The sequence below is a fragment of the Tamandua tetradactyla genome, chromosome X, assembly GCF_023851605.1.
Source record: "Tamandua tetradactyla isolate mTamTet1 chromosome X, mTamTet1.pri, whole genome shotgun sequence".
NCBI classification, from domain to species: domain Eukaryota; kingdom Metazoa; phylum Chordata; class Mammalia; order Pilosa; family Myrmecophagidae; genus Tamandua; species Tamandua tetradactyla.
In genome coordinates, this window is record NC_135353.1 from 13,196,318 (window position 1) to 13,223,515 (window position 27,198).

The window sequence follows — 27,198 nt, forward strand, 5'->3', positions numbered from 1 at the left end:
TTCTCTTTGTATAACTACATTTCAAATCTTGACTTGTACTGAAATGGCTGACTGGTTCCAGGTTTGGTTAAATCCTCACATGGGGCAGTATTGTGTGGGGGTTAATTTTCCAAAAGTTCAGAATTTTCCAAACTATCAATGTTTGGTTTCTTTGTACTCAAGTGTTCAATTTCTCAGCTTATCCCTTTCTTCTTGCATTTTACTATAAGCTGCAAGGAGTAACCAGGCCACACTGTGCACATTTAACTTGGAAGTCTCTTCAGTTAAGTATCCAAGCTTGTCACTTTCAAATTCTGCCTTGCATCAACATAAGGTCTCAGTTTTTGCCAAATTATCTGCCACTTTAAAACAAGGATTGCCTTTCCTCCAGTTTGCAATGACACATTCATCATTTCTGACTAAAGCCTCATCAGAAGTACTTTAGTGTCCATATTTCTACAAACAGTCTCTTCAAAGCTCAGACATTTTCTATAAAGCATCTCCCAACTCTTTCAGACTCGTCTGCTTATCCACTTATAAAGCTGTACCAGCATTTTTGGTATTTGTATCTTGCACTGCTCTGCTCTCAGTACCAAAATCTCTTTCAGTTTTCTAAAGCTTCTAGAATGCAATATACCAGAAATGCATTGGCTTTTACAATGGGAACTTATTAATTTAAAATTTAAAATTCTTAGGCAATGGAAATGTCCCAAATAAGTCATTAACAGGATGATATTGGACTCTGAAGACAGGCTGTTCTCATCCAGGACACCTGTGTCACATGGGAAGGCACATGGCTGGCATTTGCTGACCCTTTACTCCCAGTTATCATTGCTTTCAGCTTCTGGTTCCAGTGACTTGTTCTGTGGGTCATCTCTTAGCTTCTCTAGGGCTTTCTTTCTGTGCTCTGTCTTGACTTTTTCTGTCTATTATCCTCTCCTAAAGGACTCCAGTGACAAAAGGACTTGAATGCAGTGAGTCACATCTCAATTGAAATAACCATACACCCCACCACCACCACATGGCTGCACCCACAAGCATGTATTAAAAGAATATAGCATTTTCTTGGGTCCCTAACAACTTCCACCGGCACAGTGTCCCCTAGGTTTCTGAGGCTCTGTTCATTTTTTTTTTCATTTGATTTTTCATTCTCTTCCTCAGATTGGATAATCTCAATTGACATATCTTCAAGTTCATCAATGCTTTATATTGCCAGCTGAAGTCTGATATTGAGCTCCTCTAGTGAAGTTTGCATTTCAGTTATTGCATTTATGTCTGAATTTTAATTTTTTTCCCTCTTATAATTTCTGTGTCTTTATTGATCATCTCTATCTGTGGAGTCATCATTCTCATAGTTTTCCTTAGTTCCTGAGACATGGTTTCCATTAGTTCTTTGAGAATATTTTAAATAACAGATTGAAAGGTTTTGTCTAATAAGATCAAGCCTCAGTTTCCTTGGGGACAATTTCTATTAATTGCTTTCCTTCCTGTTTATGAGCCACATTTTTTTGTTTCTTTGCATGTCTTGTAATTTTTTGTTGAAAACTGGACATTTTGAATATTGTAATGTCACTAATCTGGAATTCAGATTCTTTCCCCTCCCCAGGGTTTGTTTTTCTTGCTACTTTTCATAGAAGCTGTTGTTAGTTTGTTTGTGGCTTTTCTGAGCTAATCCTTTAAACTGTGTACTCTTATCAGGTATGGACATTGAAGTCTTTGCTCAACTAGCTTAATGTGCAGCTAATGATCAGATAGATATTTTCTTAAATGCCTAAAACCAAGAAGTTTCCAGTTTTTGAAGATACACTCTGTGTGTGTCTGTGTGTGTGTGTGTGTGTGTGTGTGTTGGAGCATGCATTCAACACTAAGCCATGCAATTCACAACTCTGCCCTCAGTGTTCTGTCTTACTATGCCAGGGCTGCTAACACAAATAGCACAGAATAACTGGCTGAAAAGCAAATGTCTTGCTTCATCGTTTCAGAGGCTAGAAATCCAAAATCAAGGTATCAGCAATTCATTCCTTATCTGAAGTCTGTAGCATTCTGGTGGTGGCTTGCTGACAATAAATCTCTGCCTCACCTCTGTTACATGACAATCTCTCTTTCTGTCTTCTCAGGTGGCTTCTCATTCCAAGTCCAAAATTCCTTTGCTTTTAAGGATACCTGTCATATTGGATTAAGGCCCATCCTACTCTATTTTGACCTCATATTAATAAAATCTTTAAAGATCTCATTTACAAATGAATTTTTACCCACAGGACTGAGGGTTAGGATTTGAGCATGACTTTGTTGGTGACATGATTCAATCTACCACACGTTTTTACTTCTTCCTTTTGAAAAGCTTCAAGGCCAGTCAGAGCAGAGAGTGTAAAACTTTCTCAACTCTTTTCTGAACATTCTCACAACCCTGGTCATGTGTATGCCCATCTAGATTCCCAGGAATATGTCAGAGCTTTACAAAGCCCGTATGGACATCTCATTCCCCAGCTTTTCCTTGTAAAGTTTTTGATTAACCTGTTGTCTGCCTCTCTTCTATTCATCATCTCAGGCATCTGTGAAGTTAAAACACTTCTCTGCAATTCTATTTGACAAATCCCTCTGCAATTCTACCACCATCCCCACCAAAAGAGAAGGATTTTTGTACAGGGAGAACTCCGAGTCAGGTAATTTGATATTATACCTTTCCAGTGGGGTCTTCCATGGGATAACTAGATAGGTCAATATTGACAATTGCTTAGAAATGAGTATTTGAAAGTGATCCAACTCTGTTCTGCACTCTCTGATATTTGGTGCATGGGCTGTTATTTTTCAAAGTAACTGTGGAGACAAATAGTTTAGGGGATGGCTCTAGGGCAAGTTAAAATACCACAAACTCACTTCCTTTCTTAACAAGATCCAGCCATTTTTCTTGAATAAATGCTTCCCAGGTTGCTGCTAACATTTAGTTAATTCCCAGTGTTCTGAAAAAGTTCATTCTGACAATTTTTGCCAGTTTTTTTCTTTGATTTTATGGAGGGGTAAAATTTTGAAGCTCTCTTCCCTCTAGAATGCAAGCTCCACAAAAGCAGGGATTTTTGCCTATTTTCTTCACTGCCACGAACTATTGTGCTTGGAAGAATGCCTGGTTCATAGCAGGTGTTCAGCAAATATCTGTTGATTGAAGTGTAGGCCATACAGGGCAGACTGCAAATCCTGGTTGAGTCTAAAATTATTGCAGATTCATAGTTGTATAATCTCTGTTTCTGTACTTCTGCTATACATTTGACAGTTTCCCTTGATCTATGCTTATATTTCATGACCTAAGAATTTTCAAATTAATTATGCTTAAGGATTTTGCATGGGCAGAACTGGCCATGACTTAGCACATACATAGTAGAAATTAAGCTTTCACAGAAGGTGAAAATTAAAATCAGTGATGGCTAGGAAAACCTCAGATTCCCAGGACATGTCATGGGAAAGTCATTGGACTTCTCATCATATATTGGATGGAAATGGGTCTTATCTAGAGCTTATGGGGCATGTTGACTTCAGTTAACATTTGAGTACTTACTATGTGCCAGTGATTTATGTGGAGTATCTCATTTTATCTTCACAAGAACCTTATGTGGTAGATATCAGTATTTCCATTTTGCAGATGAGGAAATTGAGACTCAGGTTGAATAACATGCCCAAGGTTAGATAATCAGTATGTGGTAAAGCCCATACACAAACCCAAATTTCTGACACTCAAAGACTTTGTTCTTAATCACTTGGTTATACTGTCATAAGAGTAGTCCAGCAAGGATTTTTGCTGAGGAGCAATAATTTTGTAACCACATTAAGATTTGCCTCTAGGGAACAGAGAATTATGGCATCATTGATAGGTGAGCTATGACTAAGGTCAAATCTAAAGCACTACATTTCATCCTTATCTGCTAGAAATTTTTAGTTTAGGAGGTTCTATAGATGTTACAAATATAAGTGGTGGGATTTAAATATGAACTGAATTTGTAGATGAAGGACTGAGATTAGTTCCAAAATATTATATTTAAAAATGAAAGCTATAGGGTGCTCAGGTCAGAATGCCCACCTTTCATGCAGGAGTCCCAGGTTCGATTCCCGGACCATGCACCACCCCCTCCAAAATAAGTGAAAGCTGTTGAAATTTTAGTACATGATATGAGCTGAGTATATAACTTATTTTTCTAGGCAGTTAGCTAATTGATGTAGGAAAATAAATTGAAACCCTTCCTTTCTTTACTAAGCTGTGATACTTTCTAATACATCTTTATATTATATCATTAATTGGCATAGCCTCGTGATTATGAGCTAGGGTTCTGGAATCAAATGGACTTGTTTCTAATCCCAGAGCTCTCATATACTAGCCATGTGATCCAAAAACTTTGTTTGTAAACCTTAGTTATTTTATTTGTAAAATGATTACAGCAACTTTTTAAGGTTACTGTGAGCTTTAAATTTGGTAATGCTTAAAAAGCATTTAGCAGGGTGGGCCACGGTGGCTCAGCAGGCAAGAATGCTTGCCTGCCATGCCAGATGACCCAGGTTCAATTCCCGGTGCCTGCCCATGTAAAAAAAAAAAAAAATGCATTTAGCAGCGTGTCCATTGGATAGTAAACCTCAATAAATGTCAGTGATTATTAATGCCATGGATATGTATTTCTCAGTTTTCTATTTTAATTCCTAGAACTGTCTCTCTGTTATTTACTTTTTACTGCATCTTTCTAAATTATAATAGGTGTTTAAAAATAGTAAGACATAGCTCCTCTCATTAATCTTTTTTTGGGGGGTGATGGTGGTAGTATTTATTAACTGTTTATATTTCCAGATTAAATGTAAAGTCATGTTTTTATGTCCTAAGGAGAGTACGATAAATTATTCATATGAATTATATAAAACATTTCAATTAAATAGGGATATAATTGGCATTTTTTATAATATATGTGTTGCAAACATAGACCTTGGTATATCTTGCCATCTGTATAAAGCTTACATCTTGATCCTGAGAAAAGTGTTAAACTTTCCTTAGTTATAGATTTTGTGCTTTTCATAAGATCTTTCTATATAGTTAATTTTTTTTTTTTGCTCTTACATTTCTCCCTTGATATTTTCAAACTGTTTATTTCTTTTTTTCAATCCACCCATCCTACTTAACTTGGTTTCTAATTTATATTGTTTTTCTTTTGATTATCTTAATTTTTCTAGGTGGGCAGTTTCACTACTGATAAACAATGAAAAGTTAACCTGTTATAATAACTATGCCTTCTGAGGTTTATTTCTCATGACAATTTCCAATGATAATTATAATAATAACAATGATAATAACTAATACTTAATGCTTCACTATGTGTTGGTCAATTGTGATTGCTTTATTTCTATTAAATCATTTAATCTTCACAACAGTGCTGTCAGGTAGGTAATAATGTTATCCTGATTCTACAGGTGAGGAATGTGCCTTTAGAAAGATTAAGTAATTGAGTAAGGTTTAGAAAGATTAACTCATTGAGTAAAGAGCAGGAAAGGTGGGCATTATTCAGCTCTTGAATTTTTTTTTTTTTTTTTTTTAAACATGGGCAGGCACCAGGAATCGAACCCGGGTCCTCGGGCATGGCAGGCAAGCATTCTTACCTGCTGAGCCACCACGGCCCTCAGCCCTTGAATTTAATGGAAATGTCTCTAATGTTTCACAAAGATGTGTGAAAGTGGTTGCGATTTATCAAGTTAACTAGATACCCTTTTATTTTTAATTTGCTAAAAATTTGATCAGGAATAGTTTTTTAACTTTACAAAAACATTTTTTGTAGTTATTGAGATCATCTCCTCTTTTTTATTTTTCCTAGTGCTGTAATGAGTTATATTAATACAATTACAAATATTACATAACACTTGTATTTTGGTTTCCTGAAGCTGACAAATGTAGATACCATAAAAAGGGTTGGCTTTTAACAATGGGAATTCAATAGTTTAGAAGCCTACAGTTCTGAGGCCATGAAGATGTCCAAATCAAAGCATTATCAGATGATATCTGGACTCCTCTGTCAGATGGCAAGGCACATGACATCTGCTAGTATTTCCCTTCTCTTTAGGTTTCCTTGCTTCCAGCTTCTGGCTTCAGTGGTTTCCTTTCTGAGCTTCAGTATCTTTTTCTCTCTAAGTTTCTCTTATGAAGGACTCCAGGAAGACGCTTAAGACCCCCTGGGGCATGCCTGAAGTGAACTAATCTAATCAAAATGTCCCACCCAGAACAGGTCTACATCCACAGGAATGGATTAGCCTTAAGAACTGATCTCTGGGATCCATTAAGCTTCTAACTATCACACCTTGCACATCAGGGATTTAAAAAGCCATTATTAATATGCTATATTTGCTAGATGTGTTTCATTATTATTTTACTTGGTGTTTTTTGTATGTGTATGTATAGATTGATCTATAGTAGCTTGTATCTTTTGTTATTATTCTCGTATCTGGCTATCAGAGTGAATGATGTTTGCTTTCAAAATTGCTTTGAGGCCTTATCTTTCTTTTCCTATGTGTTGGAATATTTTATATAATAGGGAGATTATCTGTTCTTTAAAAATGTAAAGGAATGTTTTTCAACCTAAGCATTATTGACATTTTGTGCCAGATAATTCTTTTTTGCAGAGGGCTGCCTCATGCATTATTGGATGTTTAAAAGCATTTCTGACTTCTGTCCACTACATGCCAGTAGCAGCCCCCTTCCTCCCCAACCAGGTATAACAACTAAAAATGTCTCCAGATATTGCCAGTTGTCCCCTGGGGAACAAAATAACCCCACTTTCACACTGATGTGAAAAGAACTGCTTGTGGTAAAGGAACTCTGTCATGAACTGTCTGGGCCTGGAGCTGTTTTAAGAGGGTTTCCTTTGATAACATTTTCCTATTACTTTCATGATCATTAGTCTTTCCAAGTTTTCCACTTCTTGTGACAATTCTGTTAGCTTATATATTTTCACAGACCATTTATTTCCTCAAGAATTTCTTCATTATTAGTAAAATCCCCTCCGTATCCATTGTTAGCAACATCAACTTTCCCTTTTCCACTTTTTGATACTTGAATTTTCCCTATTATTTTCTTTACATTTGCTGAGGATTTCTCTATTTCATTGTTTGTTTTTTAAAATTAATTCCCTGCTATCATTTCCTAATTTCCTATTATGTACTATGAATAAACAAGTTCCCTGCCATAATGCATCTCTGACCCAAGTGCAAGGCTATAATTACAATGTAATAATTCTGTAGATTGTGTACTATGAAAAGACAAGACAGGCAACTGAATAATAACCTTGGGACAGAAAAATCTTACCAGGAGCTTGAGTTAGATATTGAAGGATTTGAAAAAAAATAATCATAAATGCAACTCTGTAGAACAGATGATGAATCCCCTAGAAATTCTCATAAGTGAGAGCCAGGTGTGGGAAGACTAGGTGCATAGGTTAGAATTTGAACAGATATAGGACTAATAGAAGTAATTTCAAGTGGGGAGAACTGCAGAAATAAAAACTTAAAATTAAAACTCATATGTATAAAGTTTCTTTTAATATTGGAAGAAAAAATGAATGCTTTTGAAAATCTCTAGAATGAATGACAAGAATGTGTGTGTGTGTGTGTGTGTGTGTGTGTGTGTGTGCTGTATGAAAATCAGGATGCTGAAGTAGTTGGAGGGCAAAAACATCAAGACCCACTTTCAAATATATGTATGCACTATATGTCTGCACTTTCCAACTCTCCCTTTGCGCACTTTCCAATTCTTTTCTCCCCCTGCAACTTGTCTTTTTGAAGATCTACATTAATTTACATAACTGGAGGGATTTTTCTGGTGCCGGAGGAAACCAGCTCTTAATGTGAAAAAAAAAAAGAAGTGTTCCATACTCCTTAGCATAAGTGTTATGGTCATTTACATAAGTTTCCCAAATTGCTTCTATAAAGAATGAAAGGTATCCCTTTGGATTCATCCCACTCCTTTCAAGATTCATAACCCTACTAGTTGGTGCACAATGGGACAAAGAATGAGTCAAGGTCAGGACTGCTGAAGAGGAAAATGTTGAAATGATAATGTTGTGAAATGAACTCATCTAAGGGTTTGGCTACTTATCTGTCTAGGAATTAGAATCACCGGAATTGTGATTTGGAAATGTGTACATTGCATTTCAAGTGACTTTTTGTACTATCGTTTCCAAGATTGTAATGTGACTTGCTTGGTTCTTTCCTTGTGTTCATGTCCCTAAGCTGAACAACTAAGTGCTGCTGCCCATTGCCAGATGCAAAGTGTAGCAGCCTTGCAGGGGAATCCCAGGTGACCTTTGAGAGGTAGCTCAGAAATAATAGATCTAATCAACTGGCTTTTACTAGGAGATCACTGATGCAAAGCACAGACCTTATTGAATACCAAACACTAAAAACACCCTGGTATATCACTTGGCTATTTTGAGAGTGTGGCATATATATATATATATATATATATATATATATATATATATATATAGTATTTAAGTGTGGGGAGTGGTGGTGCTCTCTATGGCTAGTGGTTTCTGGAAAGTAGCAAGCTTACTTTTCCGTGTCCTATTCTTTCCTTCTGCCATGCCCATCCTGCAATGGGCATACTCGGAGACCCCAATTCATTCTTCAGATTATAGCTCCAGGAACACTAATGCTGGGAGGCCTTCTGTGGTTCTTTTCTCTTCTCCCAGGTAGATTTTGCCATCCCTTTTTAAAAAAATTCTGCACCCCCAGTGTAATATGCATATACCTGTCTCATTGGACTTATATTGTAATAAGTTTATTTACGTATTCATCTCCCTCAGTAATCAATACATTCTTTGAAAGAAGGTGCTGTGTTTTATAAACATAGATTAAAATATTTTAATTGAATTTTACTTTCATTATGAAAAATCTCAAATATAAAGAAAAGTAGGAAAGTGGTAAAATGAGCACCCATATCCTAGGTATCCATATTCAACAATTGTTAACAATTTGCCATATTTGTTTTATCTGTCTAGATAATATTTTACTAAACCATTTAGAAATAAACTATAAGTGAGGAGCTATTTTCTTAATCTTCGAAGCCTAGTACTTAGCACAGTTCCTATCAAGTGTTTTTGGGAAATGAATTAAATGTTGCTCTCTTGTCCAAAGTTCCTTCTCTGTGTTCTCAATGTACTTGTCTTCTACATAGCTGTTGCATTTTTCAGTCTTCAACTCTAATGGAAAACTTTCCTTCAGCTTGTAGTAAAGACCCCACCTGTGCCTAACACCCCCCCCACACACACACACACACAGAGCACTAAGTTCTTTCTTTCTAATACACTTGCTTAAGAGTTTGGATTCTCTGTATCCCCCAATAAATGTTGGAGGGATGGATGGATAGAGGATGGATGGATGGATGAATGGATAGATGGAGGGATAGATGTTCTAGTTTGTTGCCTACTAGAATGCAATATACCAGAAACAGAATGGCTTTTGAAAAGGGGAATTTAGTAAGTTGTTAGTTTACAGTTGTAAGGCTGAGAAAATGCCCCAATTAAAGCAAGACTATAGAAATGTCCAATTTTAGGCATCTGGGGAAAGATACCTTGGTTCAAGAAGGCCGATGATGTTCAACATTTCTCTCTCAGCTGGAAGGGCACATGGAGAACATTGAGGCGTCTGCTGGCTTTCTCCTGGCTCTACCAAAAGAAACTCTCTCCAAAATGTTTCCTCTTTTAAAGGATTCCAGTAAGCAACTCCACCTTCAATGGTTGGAGACACACCTCCATGGAAATCATCTAATCAAAAGTTACCACACGCAATTGGGTGGGTCATATTTCCATGGAAACAATCAAAATGCTCCCACCCAGCAATATTGAATGAAGATTAAAGGGTGTGGCTTTTCTGGGCTCCACCACAGATTCAAACTGGCTCAATAGGTGAATGGGTGGATGATTTAGAATCACAATACCAGGATGTTACTCCCAGTTCCATTCTTATTAACTGGTTGATTTTGGGCAAGTCAGTTCACTGAAGTCTACATTTCCTCAGTTATAAAGTAGAAACAATAAATGCTTATTCTTCCTTCCTCAGGGTTTTTGGGAGAAGAAGTAAAACAATGGCTGTGAGATGTTTCTAAATTTTTAAGGAATTATACAAAGAAATGGGTGATTAAGAAAGAAACCTGAGTTAAAAAGTAACCTAACTTTACCTTTCCTATGTAAATCTAGAAGAGCCCGAGGACCTATAAAGCATTTATCGTATCTATGATATCTATATAAGAAATATTTCCCCCCAGAGACTCCTGGTTCACACCTAAATTAGTGTATAATTGATCCGGAAGAACTGGGGGTGCGGTCATTGCATATATTCAATTTTCAGCTCCGTTTCATTCAAGATTCCTCATAGAAGTGTAGCATTATAGACTTAATTCAAACTTTTGCTTTCAAGCCTCTTTCAAAAACTGGTTTACTTTACAGTAACTTTCTGGTCATATAATGCCTAAAATGCAACTTTTAATGATTAGAATGAAGATAATACATGTCAAGTGCCTATCACAGAGATTATAACAGTTTTGTAGTACCTAATGAGTAAATGTATCTAGGCAAGGATTATTAATAGCTGCTAAAATAATTGCAAATGAAAAAATAAAAAAGGATGTACCTCCAGATGGAAACACCCAATACCATGTATAAAGTCATCTTGCAAAAGAACTATCAATTAACAGGAAAACAGAAGACATAAGAACATGTTAAAGAAAATCAAAGGGATGCAATTAACAAAAGCCAGACTATGGGTAATTCTACAGAGTAAATATATTAGTTTCCTAAGGCTGCAGTAACAAATTACCACAAACTTGGTGGCTTAAAACAATAGAAATGTATTCTTTCATAATACATTCTTTTCATAATATTCTTTCATAACTGGATTGAAATGAAATCTCAATAGAACCATACTCCTTCTGGTGGCTCTAAGGAAAATCTGTTTCTTGTCTCTTCCAGCTTCTAGTGGCTGCATCACTCCTCTATCTTCACTGTGCCTTCTCCTCTTCTGTATATGTAAAATCTCTTTTTCTTCCCAATTATAGGGACATTTATGACAGCATTTAGGGAGCACTCAGATAATCCAGAATAATCTCCCCTTTTCAAAATCTTTCATCACAGCTACTGAATCCCTTCACCCACCCTCTCCCAGATAAGATTGTAACCAAGAAATTAGGATTTAAGGGATGATTATGGTTGCTGAATAATTATATAGATATTCTTTTTTGCTTTCTGGTATGCTGGAGTAAATAGACGAAAATATGTGACATCGTTAACTGTAATCCAACTGCTTTGTTCTCTGATAAAGATTGTATAGCCTTTATCTTGTGCCCATGTGATTGTAAAAACTTTGTGACTGACCCTCACTTTTACCCATTTTATCTGGTTTTTCGACTTCGGAGTCTTGTGATCACTAAAGGCAGCTCCTATTGTTTATTCATGAAGGGCCTTGGGTCAACCCAGAACTAACCCACCCCAAGTCCAAAGTTATCTTGATAACCGAAGCTGAATCTAGCCAAAATGGACCCACCTGACATGCTCATCAACTGAGGCCATTGTACTCTTTATCTTAAAACGGGCCCATCTTTTAATATTGTAAAACTATCAGAATTACTGTTCTTCAGGGAGACAAATTTTGTGGCTCATTGGCTGTCTGATCTCCTAATTCATGCCTAGCAGTAAACTCTTTCTTTCTTTGAAACCTCAGTGTCTCAGGAATTGATCATTAAGTGCACTGAATCCACCACCTTTGTCTGGTAATAGGATGACATAAACAGTTTCCTAGAATTAGCACGTAGACATCTTTTCAGGGGCATTTTTCAACCTACCTCAAAAAACAATACAGTCACCTTAAAAATAACTGCGAAAGAAGGGGCAGGAAAGGATAGAAGGGTGGACCATAAATTAAGATATTAAAACAAATATGAACAATTCTCAATATATGGTACTTATTTGGATCCTGATTCAAACAAATATGCTGTAAAAAATAAAAGACAGTTGGGGAATTCAAATACTGGTGTTTCAGGATGTTAAGAAAGTAATTGAATTTTTTATGTGAAATGATGGCTCTGTGGTAATTTTTAATGATAGAGTCCTTCTTTCTGGAGAAGTATAATGAAATAGTTAGTGACAATTCAAATAATATGATGCTTGGATTTGCTTAACATAATCTGGGATGAGGGAATGGTGTGGCAATTTAGATAAAACAATTGAGTTGGCAATTGTTGAAGTCATGTAGTGGGTTTTTATGGATTGAATTGTCTCCTCCAAAAAGATGTATTTGAGTCCTAACCCCTGGTATCTGTGAATATGACTTACTTGGAAATAGGGTCTTTGCAGATATAATCAAGTTAAGATGAGGTTTTACTAGATTTGAGTAGGTCCCAGTCCAGTATTATTGGTGTCCCTGTAAGAAGAGAGAAATTTGTACACAGTCACAGAGTAAGGTGGCCATGTGAAGATGGAGGCAGTGATTAGAGTTTTGCAGCCACAAGTCAAGGCGTGCCTGGGGCCACCAGAAGATAGAAGAGGCAAGAAAGGATCCTCCCTGTCATGGCCAGGTTCACGTGTCAGCTTGTCCAGGTGGTGGTGCCTGGTTGTCTGGTCAGGCAAGCGCTGGCCTGTCTGTTGCTATGAGGACATTTCATGGACTTAAATCATGATCACATTGGCTGCATCCACAGCTGATTGTGATTGCTAAGGGGAGTGTCTTCTACAATGAATGATGCTTAATCTAATCACTGGAAGGCTTTTAAGGAGGATTCAGAAGAGACAATCACTCATCCTGCTTCAGCCAGCCAGCCTCTCCTAAAGAGCTTCCTGAGAACCCTCATTGGACCTGCCAGTTAGTGGTCTGCCCTACTGATTTTGTACTCTTATGTCCCCACGGTTGCCCAGACAGCTTCTCCTGAGGGTTCATTGAAGACCTTTATTGGAGCTGCCAGCTTGCAACCTGCCCTACAGACCTTAGACTCTACATCCCCACGGTTACATGAGAAACTTTAAAAAATTTTATATTTACAAATATCTCCTGCTCATTCTATGTCTTAAAGAACCGTAGCTAATACATTCCCCTAGAGGCTTTGTATAGCCATGGCCCTGAAAACAACTTGAGTTTGGACTTCTAGCCTCCAGAAGTGTGAAAGAATAAATTTCTGTTATTTCAAACAACCCAGGATGTAGTACCTCATTACAGTGGTCCTAGGAAATTAATACATGGGTGATGAGGGTTCATTATACTATTCTCTCTATTTCCATATGTGTTTAAAACTTTACACAATAACAATAAGATATAATAGAAACAACCTATCACAAGGCTTGGGAGGTAGTAGGTCCTACATAACAGTAGTTACAATGAGGATTATCAAATATTGTCATCAGTTTTGGATCAGGTGAGGTCAATAATTGAGTGGAAAGAGAGTTATATCATATTAACCCATTGAGTTTTTATATTTAATTGATATTGATATTGATTTCCTTAATATTATGGTATAACTTGGCTATGATCTAGGTATTTATCCATCACAAATAGTCAAGAAGTTCAAATAGTATGTGTTTATACACTTGTTTATATACATATATAAATACCCATATCCCATTTTTTTTGTTAATGTCTATCTTAGATCAAATTCCTCAGGGAATCAGACTCAGGAATGAATATTCATGTACATGAAGTTTATTGAGTGCTCCCAGGCTCAACATAAATGAGAGATTGAGGAAGGAAGAATTGGGCAGAGTAAGAATGTGAACTGTGATGCAGTGGCAACAAGAGCCAATCCTACAGTGAGTCATGGAGCTGACATGACCCTTCAATATTGTCATTAATTGAGGCAAGGGGGCTGAAGCTTTTATTACCACAATGAATAATCACTTTAGGCACTCTGTCCCTAGAAAAGAGGCATAACTCTGGACAAGGGGGCTCTCTTTATCCAAGGGTTATTACGAGAGAGGATATCAGGCTGAGCATTCAGCAGCCAGCAATCCTGGAACCTAGGAAATGAGGAGGAAATATAAACAGCACATCACTGCATACAATACAGTCCACTACTTATCCCCACTCAGATCTGCTTACTTCATATAGCAAGTCCCCACAATAATGGAACACTTCTCCAGGAATCTGGTTGGGGTCTGTCCCTAGGGAAGCTTACAATAGGAGGGCTAGTGGTATAGTACATAGCCCCTGCTGCTATAGCTTGTTTCAGAGTTACAGTTGATATTTATCATCTCCCTCTTATATTACCCGTTCTAGATTTCCCCTACCTTAGACTAGCTCCTCTGCCAGACTAAGTGGCTTTCTTGGAGGTATGATGCAGACCCTCATCCTTGAGCTCCTTGGCTGTTCCATTTGTCCACTGACCATCATAAGGATAAAAAAGTAGCAAAAGCCATACCATTGGATTACTTGGGTGCCAGGAATATTCTTCTCTGCCCTTATTGTGTAATGGCAGCCCTACTTTCACTTGATGATCAGAGTCAATTATACTTTCCCTGATACTAAGTCCTTTTTGTGCCCATTACTTTCTTGGTACAGGAGGCCCAAATAGACTGTGCAACAGCTTTGAAGTTTAAGTTAACTCTAATTGTGGCCCTAGTGAAAGCATGCATCCTCTGGGAACCAGGACTTCTAGAACCACTGAGTCTAAAGAAGTTGCATGGATGGAAAACACTATTTTCCTAATTAGGTCACAGGGAATAATTGTAAGCGAAGCCATTTCTACCAATCCCATGGTCCCTAGACTCATCATGTATTTTACTTATTGGTAATGTGGCACCTTAGTGATTTAGCATGTCACCTCCAAGTTATAACATCAGCTGCACTTTAAAAAGTCATTCCATTCCTTCATCAATCTAGCAACTTTTGGGTGTTGTGTCATATGATAGATACAGTAGATCCCACAGTCCTGTGCCCAGTGCTGAACCTCTTTTGGTATAAAGTAGGTCCTTTGATCCAAGGTGCTATAATATGGAACCCCATATCAGCAGATTAAGCATTTTATAATTCTTTGGACAACTATACTGGCTCACTCTATGGGTGAGAAAGGCAAACTCATACCAAGAATATGTGTTGATTTCACTCAATATGCTACCAAGTGGTTGGTTGCCCTCCTTAATGGATATTGTCATATTCGAGAGTTAACTTTTGTCTCTCCTGCTATCATGTTGAATATTAGAAAGTGGCAATACCTAGATCAGCCTTGGTGAGAGCGTTCATGCTGTTGTGCCCATGCATAGTCTCCATATCTGTCAACCACCCTTCTCCATTCATATGTGCTTTGTGTCACCCCTAGGATGGCCAATGATAGAATCTGGCTGATGTCAACTAGCCAAGTCATTCAATCTATTTTATTGTTTAGTGTCTTTTTCTTGATGGATGCTTTTTGGTGGACACTAATATGTGATAGAAAGATCTTTAAAAGTGTGAAGACTTCCACAAATCCATTTACATGCCCCATCCTCAGATCCCTTTGTCTCTGACCTTCCAATCTTTTTCCTTCCAATACCCGAGTCAATCAGCCAAACCATTACACCACTATGAATAAGCCGTTACTTTGGACCACTTCTCTTTTCACATTAACTGGATAAACTTCTGCAGTATCTGACTACTGGGACGATTTCCTTTCACTCCCATCATATGGGCCATGCCTGTGTGGGGCTGTAATGAAGCCACAAATCACTTTGGGGTTGTACCCACATACTGTGCAGACCCTTGTAAAAACACAAGCTTGAACATTCTATCCTCCACTGGCTGGTCATAAGGAGTTACCAGAGGTGAATACAGATGGGTGATCTGAGGGAAGGATGCCAGTGCAAGAGTTGTGGGTACCATAAGGGTTTAGACCACTTGCATATGCAGATTATCCCCATCAGTGCCCGAATATCATTTATTTGAGGCTGTAATAATCTGCTCTAGCAATGATATTACATCCAGCACAGAAGCCAGAATTGAAGCTATTCCTTGCTTGGTTTGTGATAGTCTATCTTCATCTGCCAGGAACCCTCTGTTTTTTTGTAGGTTCCAGAAATAAATATGATTGGGTTCACCACCTCTATTTCCCCTAGGTCTTTTAGCATGATGCTAATTTCTGCCATTCTATCTGGTTTGCAATATTCTCTTGGATTTACTATATTGACCACTGGTGGTAGGGGACAGTGTGAATTTCAGAGACTGCAGCTCAGCCTTATCCACTATGATGGTTATTACTTCAAGGCCACAGCCCAATGTGGAGTTTTCTGAAAGTTATCAAGTATGTACCTTCCAATAATATATTCATGGGCCATAAAAATTGCTACCAGGGAGATCTGTGGTCCTAGTGAGCTGTATATGGGCCAGAACCCCACTTATTGATTGGTTCCTATAAGCTCCATGTATTGCTTGGTTCCTGAAAGGGGGCCATGATGATATTTTGGGTCTCTGAGTATCAGACTTAGACTCCATGTCTCAAAGTGTCTGGGTATTACCCTTTCCACAGTTTGCAGTTACCTGAGTGAATGGTTATAGTTCCCTTTGGGCGAGATATTGTGGGACTCATCATCTTATACCCTTGCCATAGTATTAGCAGGGTCCTTCCTTATGAAACCTGGCCTATTTTGCAGTTAGTGGGTTCTGGGTCTAGAAATTGAAACTTTAGTTTAGAAACTCGGCAAAGACCATAATTTTTGTATTGGGTTAACTGCCCTCAGTCTCTTTATCGTCCATCCTTGATTTCTATTGCTTATATAAATTAGGTAATACCTTTTTTATTGTCCGTTTGTCTTGCCACTGGGTAGACTATGTTCTGTTACTTATCCTAATAGCCCTCCATGGGTCAGTCTCCTACCCCCACCCCTGGGTGCCACTATAACTTCGGTGGTCTTTATGATAATCATGCCTAGCTGGCATCTAACATTTAATTGCTGCCATCTGGCTTGTATTTTTCTGGAATCCTATCATCCCCTTTGCTGTCGGGGGACAGAGATCTATAACAAGATCTTCTACTGTCAACACTGACCTGGGTAGGACAGTCAACACAGTATACACACCCTAGGGTAACTCCCAGTATGTCACATACCCTCGTATAATTCTCTCCCCTTGAGTATGAGTGGAACCTGTCACATGCTTCTAACCAGTAGAACATAGCAAGATTGATAGGATGCCATTTCCTTGACTAAGTTACATTATATCTAAAACTGTTTTATTAGAAGGGTGTGAGCATTTTCCTTGCTGGTCTTGAAGAAGCAAATAGCTATGTTGTAAGATCCTATGGAGATGGCCACATGACAGGGAAATGCCAGGGCAGCCTCCAATCAACAGCCAGGAAGAAACCAAAAATATACATCCTGTAAAGAAATAAATTCTGCCAAAGGTATGTGAGCTTGAAAGAGGACCTGAGCCCCAGAAAGTAATGCACTTTAATTGTAAAGTTGTCAGAGATCCTGAAGCAGAAAGCCTAGCTAAGCCAGGCATAGACTCCTGACCCATGGAAACTGTGATATAATAAATCTATGCTGTTTTAAGACACTTAAGATTGCAGTAATCTGCTACATAGCAATGGAAAACGAATACAATCACTCACTACACTTCTCAGAATTGCTTTTGTCTGTCTTACCAGTGCATTCCTTATTGCTTTTGACCTTTCTTCAGAACATGATGAGCTGTTGAATTTTCTGGCCTTATAGAGTAAATCCACTCTAGCATTGCCTACTTCTCTGAGCCTTTTGATTCCTTCCTCCACAATTGACCATACCAAACCCTGAATTTCTATTTCATGTACAGTAGCCTCTTTTCCCAAGTTTTTTGGGAGTTCTCCATAGTAGCCTGTTAACATTCTCTCCTGGGGTCTTTGCTAAATCCTATATCATGGGGTTTTCTCCCATATTGATGAACTTTCCCTCTTTAACTAGATGCTTCCCTTCCCCCTTGACTCAGCATCTTCAGGGTCTAGCTCAATATATACTGCAGTTTATTCAGTGTCTAGTTCCTTTCCCTCCCTTTGCTGGCTCAGTACTTCCTCAGCTAGGTTTGTTGTGATTTCACCTTAGTTATTTATCTATTTATTAGAAGAAGAGGTAGGATTTATTATAAGGGCATCCTGGATTCTCTTGCAAGGCAGAGGCCTCTGCAGTTCTCCAAGCAAGGGGTGGATATTACTTTCACAGAGAACACTGGTCCACTTTTGCAGACCCAGGAGGTTCAAGAGAATCTAGGGATTCAAGAATTTCAAGTGTACCAACATAGTCCCCATCCCAAGATTCAGGGTACCTCTCCTTCCTTACCATTTCCCTGTTTTTGACATAATCACCATGGAGAGTTGAAGCTTCTCTTGAGTTACCTTTGTAATGAATTCCTGGGTTTGAGCCTCAGCTTTGTCTGCCCTCCGTATGCTGAGAGTCTCTTTACATGCTGCCAAGGGAGCCCTGTAATTTTCACATTTTCTCCTAAATTGGTGATTTACCACCCTATGCCTTTCATTGTTTTTTCTCCAGTGTGCCAATAATTCCTACAAAAGCTATCCAATTCCATAATCCAAATTACTACTTACCTCAAACCTCACAAAAAACTGAGTTATTTCTCACAATTGTCGCATTCCTTTCCATCCCTTATGCCCTTTTCATTTAGCACCAGTGAATGTTTTAACAGTGGCACTGCTATATCATGCCAGTGGTTTTCAGTGCTCTTTTCTATCTGAGTACTAACAGTAGATGATCCAGCTCCAAAATCCATATTTGAAATTATTTCTTAGCAGTTCTCCCAATATCAGTTGTCTTAGCTCAGGTTTCCCAGGGAAATGAATATTTACACACAGAAGTTTTATTGGAGAATGATCTCAGAAGCAACACCTTTAATGGAATGAGGGAAGCAGAATGAGCAGAGGGAGAATTTAAATTTTGATGTGGATGCAGTTAGACTTCAGGCAATCCCTTAAAGACCTCTAGAGTTAGGACTATCCTTCAGAGTTGTCCTGAATTGAGGCAAGGGTTCAGGTCTTTGGTCCCATGCGACCAGTCACTCATTGGCTGTAGGCTGCTGCTGGGGAGGGGATGTAACTTTAGATAACGTGCCTTCTTTAGATCAAGAGAAATTTCAGAGGAGGATAACAGATGTGAACCACTAGCCTCCAACACTCCTGACAAATGGTGATATGGGTACTTAGTCCTATTGGGGATATCTGATGGAAGACTAAACCATCTACTATAATACCTAAAGAGTCTAGTAGTCTGTGATGATAGATGGCATTGTAGTTTAGGAGGTTTACTCTTCAACACTTTCAAACAGAACCTTCCATTATAACTATATTTTTCAGTCAATAATTATTTATTGAAAACCTACTATGCCAGGAACTATGATTGGCATATATGGATACAAACGTAAGTCCAACGCAATTGTAAGAATAAAAGCATCCCCTTCTATCCCACCAAATGGAAACGGGGAATAAGGATCATCCTTGATTTAAAATTGAGTCATTATAAACATTATTTTGAAAGCTTCAGCTGCATATTTCTGTAGTTGAGGGAAAGGCTGTAAAGAAAGGTATGGCTCAGCAACTGCTTTATTTCCCATTCCCATCTAGCCTAAGGGAAAACAATCTGAAGAGGAAGATGTTAAGGAGATTAAAGGGAGGTACTTAACACTGCTCTGTATAATATAATGAGCTAGCACCAATGTGAGAAAGGCAGTTTTGCAAATAATGGGGCAGTTGATAGGTTGAGACCATACTATATTTGAGAATTATTTTCCCTGGGAGGTGTGTGTGTATGCTTTTGTGCGTGTGCACTTTTTTCTTTCCCTTTTTGTTGGTTGGATCTATTAAGGTATAATCTGCATAAAATAAATTTCACCAATTTTAATTGTACAAATTAATGAACTTTAAGAAATGGATATAGTTATGTTAACTGCCACCAAAATCAAGATATAGAACATTTCCATCATCCCCAAAAGTTTCCTTATGCCCCTTTGCAGTCCTCTCTCTCTCTTACCTGATTTCTGTCTCTATGGTTTTGTTTCTTCTACAATTTTATATAAATGAAATCATGCTGTATGTAGTCTTGTGCATGACATTTTTCACTTATCATAACATTTTTGAGATTTACCCACAAAGACTTGTATGAAAGTATTCATAGTGACTTTATTTATCGTAGCTAAAACCTGGAAGTCCATCAGTTAGTGAAAAGAAAAAGTAACTGGTACATTCATACAATGAGATACTACTTAGCAATAAAAATGAACAAACTCCTGATAAATGCAATGTGTCTTCTATTTCATGTACATAATAAAGGATATTTTTAGTTATTGATAAATTAAATTTGTAGGATGAGAAGAAAATTATTCAAAGGCTTGATACGGCTAAGTATTAGAATGGGGCTCAGGTGCTGAACAACCTAGAAGGGACAAATAGATACTGCTCTTATTACAACATGAGAAGAATGGCTTTTGCTATTTTATCTATACCCTCATTAATTATCTTTCTTCTATTCAAATATATTCTGTTTCACATGTTGACTTCCAGGTTAGGGAAGAACCAGTTTGACAAGTGCCTGCAAAATCCTGAGATAGAACAGTGGTCATTGGAATGGCAATTGGTAAAATACTTCCAGAAATTATTCAGCTATCACAAGCATAATTACTACACATATTGACTCAGTTTATCTATGGGTCTGGAACTGTCTCCTTAGAAAATAGAAATACAATCCAAGATTTGTATATGGGGGTGGTCCGATGCCCTTTTTACCGTTAATTTTATTTTTAATAATGTTTTCTCTATTAAAAGTTATATATGGGGTACATGGGTGGTTCAATGGTAGAATGCCCCTCTTTCATGCTGGAGATCTGGGTTTGATTCCTGGACCATACACACACACACCCAAAAATAAGTTATATATGTTCATTGTAGGAATTTTGAAAAACTCAGAAAAACAGAACCAGCCACTATCTCACTATCAAAGATAGCCGTTGTCAAAAATTTGGTGTTACAAACTTCTGGCCTTCATTCTAGATTTTAAAATTGAAAATATTTGAAGACATACCTAATCTCCCAACGACAGCAGAATGGTTGTACCTTACCATATGTAATATGGATACAATGTTATCAGCCACTGAAAAAATGTCTATGAAGTGTTTCTTAACAAAAAGATTAATATATGATAAGTGAAAAAGAGACAATCAAATTGTATATAAAATAAAACAAAGTTAAAATGTGTAAAATAGCCAGGAAATAAATATATCTAAATATTACACTAACAAACAACAATTACGATATTTAGAAGTGGCATTAAGAACATTTTTTTCTCTTTTTCTAATTTGTTTCTATTCAAAATGTGTTTTACACACCTCAGCCCCCCCACCTGCCAACACATGCACACACACACACACACACACACACACACACACACACACACACACACCAGTTTTATATTTTAGTTATGGTAGCTTTAGCCAGAGTTCATATAGCTATGGTAGTTTCAGGAAATGCTAGATAAACTGATGTTCATTGCACTTACGTATAAGCAGCCCCTCTTTTAATCAGTCTGTTTATCCATGGATTAATAAGCAACACATCATCCACTAGCTTCCCTCGGATGTCTGCTCAGAGAACCAGTGGGACTAAAGTACGGATAATCCCTCTTCATTTGAAGATGCACCCTTCGCTATTACTCAAAATGATAACAGAACTACTGTTAGCAATAAGTAACAGTTACCAAGGGCTTAGTATACATCAGTCACAATTCTAAGAAGGAAGTATTCTTGTTTCTAATGCTTCCATTAAATCAATGTCTACCTAGTACACAGTTGCTGTATAATTATTTTCTGTCTCTAATGTCCTAAGATCCTTTGTCACATTTGTTGCTAATAATGTCCATAGCTTGTCAAAGTCAAAACAAGTCTAGTACAATGCGGATTTTAACCTTTCTTGGGTTCTCTTTTTAGTCTCCTTCATTCAATAGCAAGTTGTCTTTTTGTACTTTTTCTGTTAAGACAAAGACAAGTATGCTTCATGCCAATACAAATGGTGAAATTTCGGAACTCTTCAATCAGCTTTGTTTAGTCCTGTAGGGCTGCCATGCCTGCCAAGTCTGCAATGTAAAGTTAATCCACAATAATAATGGCCTGCCAACCATACTTTGCAAGCTTATATCAGTTATCATGGGTTGAATGCTGTTTACATATTAATTTGATACAATATGAAATGGAATTGACCATAGTACAAGTTAATTATGTTTCCCTAAATAGTATTCTGTTTTCATTTATTCATCCAACAAAAAAAATTTTGAGTACCTGTTCTGTGCCAGGCACTGGGGAAACAGCAGAGAACAAGACAGAACAGATTTCTGGCGGGCAGTCAGAAAACAAACAAATAAATAAGTAAAATATATTGCATTTTTTATGGTGGGTACTATGCAGAACAGTAAGCAGGGAGTGTATAAAGATGTGTTGGTATGGGACATAGGTAGTTATGATTTTTAAAAGGATGGTCAATTAATATGTCACTGGGAATGTGTCATTTGAGCAAATGTTTAGCCCAGGGACTGTGCTACATTAATTAGTTCCAGTTTCTTTCATCTTCACAACCATCCAATAAAGTAGATAGTTGGGTACCCATTTTGCAGTTGAGGAAACACAAGGTCAAGGAAATTACATAACTTGTTCAAGGCCACACTATTAAGCTATTTGTCAGTAGCTAACGTAGAAGTCACCTAGATAGGACTATCTAATGCCAAAACTTGAGCTCCTTTCTACTACACAGCTCTGTCTTAGGTTTATAAATATGTAATAGCTTATAAGCAGGTTATTTATTCGAAGGTCCACGGTAGCATTTCATTGAGAAAATCTTGTTGGAGCTGGACCCATACCCTAATGCTTGGCTCCTGATCCACTACTTTACTGAAAACTCGTTTTACGTTTTCCAAATTTCAAGTGAGGCATTTCTATATTATTCTCTGTACGGAACTATAAATAATTCTTTAATTAATCTTTGACTAGTTCTCAAGTACCCACAGGGCAGCAACAGGAAATAATACTTTCTATGTAGAATATCATTCCTTTTGAATCATACAACAGTTAAAACAGTTCTTTCTTCACTGAATCTCTTTTGTACTTTCATAGAAAAGTAACACCATGAATTGTTGAAAGTATCCAGTAGAAATGAAGTGCTATTAACCTGGGCCGAAGATGCAGCATCATTTGCCTCTTTCATTTCTTTTTGTAGATATTGTAGACCTCAATGAGTCCATACTAGTTCAGAGTGAAATTATTATTCTTAATTTTTAGGCATGAAGAAATATAACCTGATTGAAAATGCTACCCTACAGATGAACTCTAGTTCAGTGAATAGTATCTGTGAAAAATATCTCCATTCTGCTAAACCCTGTGATTCTTTTGATAGAAAAATGTTAGACAGGATAGAGAAGGGCCTGCCTTCAAAACTTTCCTATAGAAGGACATTAAGGATATGAAGGGATGAAAGCTCCTAATGTGTCTTGCCTTCATTTCTGAGGGCATGTAGAAGAAGATTTGCCTGACTCATGCCAGTCTATAACTACCATCAGTGATTTTCCTAAAAGATGACCTTTGTCACTTAATACTTTAGGAATGATGTGTCATTCAGTAGCATATTAGATTGAAGAAAAATCATCCATGCATTCAAAAGACTCTCCCTATCACCCAACTTTGTTTTTTATTATTTGCAAATACCACATGAATATTTTAACTTTTAATAACCATGGTATTTTTTATTCCTCACCCATACCCTCCTCACCACACTTTACCCCAGCCAAAACATGCATGCAAACACACACACGCACATTCTCTCTTTCTCTCTCTCCAAGATTGCGTAATTCCTTCATTCCTTACCCTAACTCAATCTTAGCCTAGAATTATTTACCCTCTCCTTCCCAGTCAAAACCCTATTTTGTTTGTCACCCCACTCAAAAGTGCCAGTTAGTCCCATCTGATTCCCAGTTTCATACATTTAAATTTTGGGAAGAAGTTTAAATATACAGGAAAACATAAGATGCTAACTGTGGTGGTTTGAACCTGTATATACTTTAGAAAAACAGGATCTTAAATCTAATTCATTCCTGTGGGTGTAAATCCATTATAAATAGGACCTCAGTCAGGAGTCTTTTATAAGATAATGAAATACAGACAGAGAGAAAGCTGTAGAAGCAAGAAGCTGAAACAGAACCCAGAACAGAAGGAAGAGACAGGGAGATGCTGCCATCAGCCTTGCCATGTGATAAGTTTAGGACCAAGAGTCACCAGCAGTCAGTCCCAGAATGCCACAGTCTTGGGGAGAAAGCACTGCCTAGAAGATGCCTTGATTTAGACATTTTCCCAGCCTCAAAACTGTAGGCTAATAAATTCCCATTATTTAAGCCAACCCATTTCATGGTATATGCTTTAGCAGCCTAGAAGACTAAAGCATTAACCAACACCCATATACTACCACCAAGAATCAACAAATGCTAATATTCTATTCAGACCTTGATGTTGTTTAACAAAATAAAAACATTGTAGGTAAAGCTTATCTACTTTATATACCTTCTCCCATCCAATTCCCTTTTTTACTAACGTGAGCCAACTACTAGCAGGAATTTGATATAAATTCATCTAGTACCTGATTTAGTTTTTTTTGGCATGGGCAGGCTCTGGGAATCAAACCCGGGTCTCCGGCAGGACAGGCGAGAATTCTGCCACTGAGCCACCATTGCACTGCCCTAGTACCTAATTTTATTCACATGATAATAGCTGCCTCTGTTTATAATGTAAATTTTTGGCAATGACCAGCTACAGCTAAATTTCTCTCCTTACACTTCTAGCAATGTATAAGACTCAGTGCTTCACCACATGCTTGCAAACGCTTTTATAATATTTTTAATTAAATTTTTTATTAGAGAAATTGTGGGTTTACAGAAAAATCATGCTTAAAATACAGGATTTCCATATATCACCCCACCACCAATGCTTGCATTGGTGTGGAAAGTTTGTTACAATTGATGATAATACTTTTTTGTAATTCTATTTTTTAACAATAGTCATAACTTGTTACAATTGATGAAAGGTTATTAAAGAAGTATTGTAAATTTTGTATATGGCCTACGTGGGAATATTTTTTCCCCATATTCCCAACTGTGACAGTTAGGTTTATGTGTCAACTTGGCCAGGTAATGTGGTCCAGTTGTATGGTCAAGCAAGCACTGACCTGACTTTAACTGCAAGGACATTTCATGGACTTCAATCATCACTAACTTAATTGCACCTATGACTGATTACATCTAAATTCAACTAAAGAGAGTATCTTCAGTAATGAGAGACATTTAATCCAATCAGTTGAAGGTTTTAAAGGAGAAGACAGAAGAGCATATCTCTCTCTCCATTTCAGCCAGCCAGCCTTTCCTGGGGAATTCATTGAAAACCTTCCCTGAAGTTTCCACCTTGTAGCCTGCCGTATGAAATTGGGACTCATGCATCACCACAGTTGAGTGAGACAGTTCTAAAAAATCTTAAATTTATAGATATCTCCTGTTGGTTCTGTTTCCCTAGAGAATCCTGACTAAAACACTGACTTATTATGTTTTTTTCATGTATGTCTTTATTTTATTACTCATCTATCCATACACAGGATAAAAGGAATGTCAGTCACAAGTTTTTAAAATCACATGATCACACAATCAAAGCTATATTTGTTAAATCCTAATTTCATAGTTATACCTCCTTCTTCTCATTTGATCATTGTCTATTCAGGGCTATCTGGGAAATGACCATTTTAACTTCCTCATCCTGGAAAGGGGTGCTGACCTTATGGGGTAGAGGAATGAACCTGGATGTTCTTGGAGAGACTGGTACCTTGGGATTTTCTGGCATGGGAACCATCTGGAGGCTTTAAGTTTCTGAAAAAAATGAACTCATTAGCTAAAACTTTATAGAATCTTAGCTGGAGCCCAGAGCATTCTTTAGGGTTTTCGGGAATACTGGTGGTTGGGATTTGGCATGCTGTGGCAATTTGCAATATCTGGCTGAAGCTTGCATAAGAATAACCTCCAGAATGACCTCTCAACTATATTTGAAATCTCTTTGCCACTGAAACTTTATTTTGTTTCATTTCTTTTTCCCCTTTTCATCAAGAAGCTTTCTCATTCCCACAATATCAGGGTCAGACTCATCCCTGGGAGAATGTCCCATGTTGTTAGGAAGACTTACACCCCTGGGAATCATGTCCCATGTAAGGGGGAAAGTAGTAAGTTTATTTGCAGAGTTGGCTTAGAGAGAGAGGCTACATCAGAGCAAAAATGTGGTTCACTGTGGGTGACTCTTAGGCATAATTAAAAATATACTTAGCTTCACCATTGCAGGAAAAAGGGTAAGCCTCAAGACTGAGGGCTTATTTAATTGGGAGGCCCTAATGCTTGAGAGAATATCAGGAATTCCCCTGGAATATATTTTCCCCAGTTCTTCAAGGAGACTTTGCCAATATATGTTTTTTTTCTGCCCCAAATACTCTGGAATGTGTCAGTGTATTATATTACCCTGTACAGAATAACAAGATCTCATTCCCTATTCTAGGTCCCACAGGTTGTTTAAATTAACTGACCAGAAAGATTAAATTAGATAGTGTGCTACAGAAAATGTAAGTTTTGGACAAAATAGACATCTCTTCCTTTAGTCTCACACAGAAGTTGAAGTTTTAAAGTATATACAATATCATTTTTTCCCTGGATTCTGATTTACCTTAGTCCTAACCAGTTCTGCTTCATTCATATCTCTAATTTAAGTCTGATCTCTTTTTCAGCTTCTTTAACCATTCCTGTATGCAGTATGGCTAAATTTCAGAGCTGCAGAGCTCTAACTCTGAGTTTCAGGTATCACACCGATACCCAAAGTTCCAGGGAACTACCAGGTCATACACAAAGAGCACAGCATCTCAGAATTTAAAAATAACAGTTGAAACTCAGGAATAGTTGTGACTTCTGTAAGAACTTATACTCTAGGAATCTTTACAATGAACCTTGTTAAACATTCTAAACTCTGTAACCATCGATTGCCCAATCTCTGCTCACTTTCTAACCCCTGATAATCCATGCTCTCAAATTCGATTATCAGAGTTTTCTCATCATAGTTTATATTCGTAGGACAGTACAATATTTGTCCTTTCATTTCTGGTTTATTTCACTCAACATAATGTCCTCAAGGTTCAGGCAGCCTCTTATGGAACTACCACACTGC

The 27,198-nt window shown here is 37.5% G+C and overlaps 1 long non-coding RNA gene across 3 annotated transcripts in view; it reads left to right on the top strand.

Moving 5' to 3' along the window:
- LOC143670355 (uncharacterized) overlaps nucleotides 1-25,503 on the top strand; it is a 249,778-nt gene extending 224,275 nt beyond the window's left edge. For 2 of the 3 annotated variants that reach the window (XR_013169331.1, XR_013169332.1), the window contains one exon: nucleotides 25,358-25,503. This is a non-coding gene — a long non-coding RNA (uncharacterized LOC143670355). The remainder of the gene's footprint in view (nucleotides 1-25,357) is intronic. The other variant, XR_013169333.1, reaches the window with a different exon arrangement.
- Nucleotides 25,504-27,198: the final 1,695 nt, after the last annotated feature.